A 5,887-nucleotide genomic window follows, 5' to 3' on the forward strand; every position below is an offset into this window, starting at 1 on the left:
ATGGAGCCTCCACCGCTAGCTCAACCTACGGCAAGGGTAGTAGCAGGGACAGGAGCAACAAACCAAGAGTCCTCTCAACAAGAATTACTTCAACAAATCACCAATCAACTAGAGAGCCTGTCCATCAATCTGGTTCAAGGTGTAAGGGCTCCCCAGCCAAGAAATGAACTAAATAGACAAGAAGGACAAAGGCAAGCACGTGAGTACATTTGCTAAAACTGTGGAGAGGTAGGTCATGGCATGTATTAAGGCCCCCATCCACGACGCTATCAAGGAAATGGTAATCAAAGACGGCCTCCTCGCCAGCAAGTCACTCCTCCTCGAGCTAGGCCACTAAATGGACAAAATGCACACGTGGCTCCACCAATCCAAATATTGAGACCCCCTCCTCCACCACCACAAGCACCAGCAGAGATCCCTCCACTACCATCAGGAGGGGAGGACAGGGCTGTCTCTGTCATAAGTCTTGACAATGGTAAGGATAAAGGGAAAGAAAAAATGGAGGAAGCTGTTGCCATGCCAATAAAGAGAGTTAGGAGACAAAGAACTGATGAAATGGAAGCTTCAGAGCTGGATAAAGGGAATGAGGGTTCCTCCCAAGTGATAGGAGACAAGAAAAGGAAGAGTAGGTCAAGGAGGCACATAGGAGTAGAAGACTTTCCACTTGGGGTGGGATCCATACCTTACGACCTGGTAGCAGATGTGAGTAAGCAAGGACCAAATATTTCATGGCATCAACTCCTCCACCTTTCCCCAAAGATGCGTAGAACCTGGTCTAAGATGGTCAGCACCAGGAGGGCTAAGGCAAAGTCAGTTGGGTCTATTAGTGCAAGAGGCATGAAGGATATCGTGCCAGTCATTGATGCAGAGATTAAGAGTCAGCGAGTCTCCAATGTGTACGTAGATGGTGGAGCCAAGATTTGTGTTATGACAGAGAAATTAATGCACAGGTTGGGTTTGGAAGTAAACGAGCAAACTTCCTTACAAGCTAAGATGGCAAATAATGTAAGGGTGGCTTGTGTGGGAAAGGTTAATGGAGTGAAGGTTTCAGCTTTTGGTGTGGCAATCTCAATTGATGCTTATGTGATCCCAACTAAGGGGGAGGGCTATCCGCTAATCCTTGGAAGACCTTGGCTTATGGCTATGAAAGCTAGGCAAGATTGGGAGACAGGTTCCCTTGAGTTGTGACCAAATCATAAGGTAGGTGGCAAGCAACAAAAAATTGTGTATGACATGAAGCAGGGTAGACAACAAGACCTAGAGATGGAGACTTCTATGGATGAATGGAGCACAAACAGCTGCTCTTCATCTGAGGATGAGTCATCTGAGGAGGATGCTAGCTCTTTGGAAGTCATGGGTATAATACTGCAAAACCCAGAAGGAGAAGGTGGTCAAGACTCTCTAAACAAGGAAGAAGCCACAGGCTTAGAGGAGATGCTAGTGAGAGGCGGAAGTGAAAACAATAGACCCAGTGGCCTCTACACCAAGACTATGCACAATGGCCTCATCATGGGGAATACACAATAGGGGCACCACCTAGCAAGATATGCGGCTAAGACGCATACATATACACAATGAAGCATGCATGGAAAACAATTTCAAGATCCACGCCCAAATGTGGAATGGGGTGGTTGGAGAATAAGGTGAGAGGAGTGGTGAGTGAGTGAGAATGGGCTCGCTACGCGTGCATGTAGTAAGGAAGATAACAAGGTCAGGGATACATGCAAGTATGCTCACTTCCCACACAAAAAGGGGGCGAATCCGCACACCTTAAGATGGATGTAGCAAGATGATAGGAATATTAGAGGGAGAGAGAGAGTGTGTGTATGGTGGCGAATCTGCACACCTTAACATAAGCAGAAAAAAAATTGGCAAGGAACAAGCATATACCATACTCACAATGAGATGTATCCAAAGTGACACAAAGTATGGCACCAAGATGGAGTGTGTTGATTGCTTGCAAAAGATGAATACAATAGGTAGCGTATGGCGGGAAAATGAGAAGGGAAGAAGATCGTAGGAGGCATAATGGAGAGATGGGAGTTGATGGCGAGGAATATCATGAGTGTGTCCACCCTTCTTCTTCTTGAAATTGTGCCTTTAAACCTTAATTACAAGTGGTGTGAGGTGTGGTGCTCATCTTTTGTGCATGGTGATGGTGTTGTGATTATGTGATTAGGGTTCATGCTACAAGCACGTAGCACAAGAGTGTGTATGGATAGGTGTGTGTGTGTGTGTGTGTGTGTGTGTGTGTGTTGTCTCCCAAGTGAGCTCTCATGGCCTCCTTATATAGGGAAGGAGGGAAGGATTTAGCAATATTTCTATTTGAGGTGAGTGTCCCACTTTGGTGACTAGGAAAATGGGGTGCATGTGACTGTGGCTCCCATCTTGTCTCCTCATTATTTAAAATACCAGAGTCAATAGAGAGAGTAGAAGAGAGAATGTGGGTAGGATGTAGAGGATAGGAAATATTTACAATAGTCTAGCTTTGGATAGACATAAGCCTATTAGGGAGAGAAGAGAGAGGTAAGAAAATTATAAGAGAGGTTGTTGAAGGTGGATATTTGTTGATGAGGATGGATCCTCCAAAAATGGTGATAGAATTACTCTAGACTAGCCAAGACCTCATTAAAAGAGCCTTGTCTCTTGTAATCATGTTTGAAGACTTGTAGAACCATAGCCATTCTAGAAGGAAGAAAAGTGGGGATGGCCTGTGTCACCATTACACGAGAAAACTGGGGTCCACTACAAAAATCATATCTCCGTGTTCATAACTCCAAAAATTCTGAAAAAAATTGAGCTAAAAGTTGAGATCACGAGCTACATCTTTCATGTTGAACGCTCCTTCAGATTCGGGGTTCTTCTTCACTTAAAAAATTCAGCCAAATAATGTATTATTTGTGGCTGCAAAAGTCTTTTGGTGGTCCCCTTTGAGTGGACTTCTCTCTTGCCTTCAAGTGTAAGCTCCTTCATGTGTATGAAAACATGACCTAGAGTGTTGAAAAAGATTGGCAATCATCTAGATGGAGGTATTATTGAAATTTGAAAGTGGGGTTGAGGTTTGAAAATGAAAACTAGTGAATAAAATATTTGGTAGAGTGGAATAATATACATACATGAAAAAAATATATTAGAAAATACTAGAATATATATATATAATATTTTTAAGGTCACAAGAGAGATCAACAAAGAAAGCTTACTTATTATGCTACATCGTGATTGATTAGCATAAGTATTATTTATTTAATAAAGGCTAAAACGTTTATGAAAAAGGAAGAAAAAATCAAAAGTAACTTATATAATGGGAAATATTTTGATAAAAGGGCAAAAATATATGGGGGGGTTCCCATGCATGGAAAAGCTTTCCTCAATAGCCCTCCCCCCTAAGGCTAGAGGTATTCATGCCTCTAGCGTTGTACCTGATTCTTCTTTAATTGAGGTGGAGGAGTCTCCCTCCTCGAGGATTTTCATCATAGGTGTTTGATCAAATCTCAAAAAGTACTGCTTCAATCTCCATCCATTGACACGTGTTTTGTGGAGCCTACCATCTGCATCCATCAATCGGTAACTGCCATTGGTGTAGCGCTTTCTAATGACAAATGGCCCTTCCCATCTAGGTGAAAACTTTTTATCCTTCATAGTGTCAAACCTGTTATCATACCGTAGGACCAACATACCTTTGTTGAGACCTTTTGCCCTAAGTCCCTTGTTGAAGGTAAGTCGACGTTGATCTGCCTGTGCTGCATAATAGTTGATAGCATCTTCTCTGTTTAGTTGAAGCCTCTCTAGATCAAGAATGTGGTTGTGGAGATGAGCATTAGGACGTTCCACCTGCCCAGCTAGCACCCTGAGACTAGCCAATTGTACTTCAATGGGTAAAATGGCTTCCTTACCAAACACCAAGTGATATGGTGTGAACCCAAGGGATGTGCGAAATGAAGTGCGATAAATCACTTTTGTGATTGTTTACATGCTTAGTGATGATCTTGCAGATCATACCATTTACCTTTTACACCAAACCATTGCATTGTGGGTAGTAGGGAGTTGAGTGTCGTCGTGAGATACCTAGCTTCTCCATTAGCTCTCCTACAAGGTCTCCTCTAAAACCTTGTCCCCTGTCAGAAATTATTTCAAGAGGAGTGCCAAAACGGCAACAAATGTTTTCAAATACGAACTCAGCCACTTCCTTAGCTGTAATCCGGGTGGTGGCAACTGCTTCAGCCCTCCTGGTCATGTAGTCCACACCCATGATGATATAAAATTTACCTGATTGGCTCCTTGGCAAAGGCCCAATAGCATCAATTCCCCATTTCTCAAATGGTCCATATGAGATTATAGGAGTCTGTGGCTCATATGTGAGCCTCCTATTCCCTGCCTTTTGACATTCCTTGCATGTTTTACACCAATGATGCACATCCCTATGTAGACTAGGCCATACAAACCCGGCTTGTAGAATCTTTCTACTAGTGATGTCAAGTGCAAAGTGTCCTCCGCAAACACCATCATGGCAACTTGAAATGATTTCAGTGATCTCTCTAGAGAGAGGTACACGCCTAAGAATTTGATCCTTACCCTTGCAGTAGAGGTCGTCATTGATAAGGCGGTATTTTGTTGCCTTGCGCACAAGCCACTGCTTTTGGCCCTTAGTAAGATCCTTAGGACACTCTCCTGTGTCCAAGAAACTCATGATGTCAGGCATAGCATCGCTACCTTGGAAGAGAGGCATCTTCAACTTGATAGCACCCACCACTGAAACATCTTGCAACTTCTCTCTAGCTAGAGCATCTGCTTCTTGATTTTCTGCTCGAGGGACATGATGTAATTGTACAACTTGAAATTTCCCTAAAAGTTCCTTGACTTTGCGCAAATGGCCTAGCAAGATATGATTTTTACAAGCCCAAGTTCCTTGTATTTGTTTTATTAAAAGCATGGCATCACCAAATACATTTAACCGTTGAATGCCCTGTGTCACACACCACTCTAACCCAAGAGTTAAAGCTGCATATTCTGCCTCATTGTTAGAGTGAGAATCCAAGATATTCCCAATGGAGAAAACCTTGTCCCCTTGCTCATTGAAGATGACAATGCCTGCTGCAGCTTTGTCCACTTTCCTCTTGTAGGCTCCATCAAAGAAAAGAGAGTGAGCCTCCTCTACCTTAGGGACTTCCAGCACGGGTGTAATATCTTGATCATTTGGCTTTATCTTTAGCTTCTTTTCATAGTGGCGATGAGTGAGAATACCTCCTAGACTGGCCCTTGTGGAGTTCTCCACTTGCATTGTGTAGTCAAACTCTTGTAGCCTTGTGAGCCATTTGGAAATCCTAGAAGAAACATCCATGTGCTGCATTACATAAGGAAATACTTCTTCCATTGTTAAGATTATGAATGGTCTAGACAATAAATAAGAGCGAAATTTGGTGGTAGCAAACATTAATGCAAGCACCATGTGCTCCACTGCCGTGTATCCCTTTTCTGATGGGGTCATCATTCGACTAGAGAAGTAGATAGGACGCATGAAAGAAGTTTGAGGATCCTTTTGCATCAATACAGCCCCAAGTGTGTCATTGCCAACACTAGGGTTTACATAAAATGGCTCGTCCCACTTTGGAGGTGCTATGGTGGGAAGTGAAGCTAGAATTTGTTTTACCTCATTGAATTGTTGTTCATTTTCTTCACTCCAAGTGAAGATCTCTTGATGGGTAACTTGTTGTAAAGGGAGAACCACTTGGGAGAGCAAGTGAATGAACCTACTCAAATACCTCACCTTTTGAAGAAAAGACACCAATTGCTTTGTTGTGGTGGGAGAGGTCAAAGCCACCAAGGCTTGAACCTTGCTTGGGTCAGCTTCAATGCCGTTGGCCGAGATCACATGGCCAAGAAGAGTAAC

The sequence above is a fragment of the Adiantum capillus-veneris genome, chromosome 7, assembly GCF_014529385.1.
Source record: "Adiantum capillus-veneris isolate H3 chromosome 7, ASM1452938v2, whole genome shotgun sequence".
NCBI lineage: Eukaryota > Viridiplantae > Streptophyta > Polypodiopsida > Polypodiales > Pteridaceae > Adiantum > Adiantum capillus-veneris.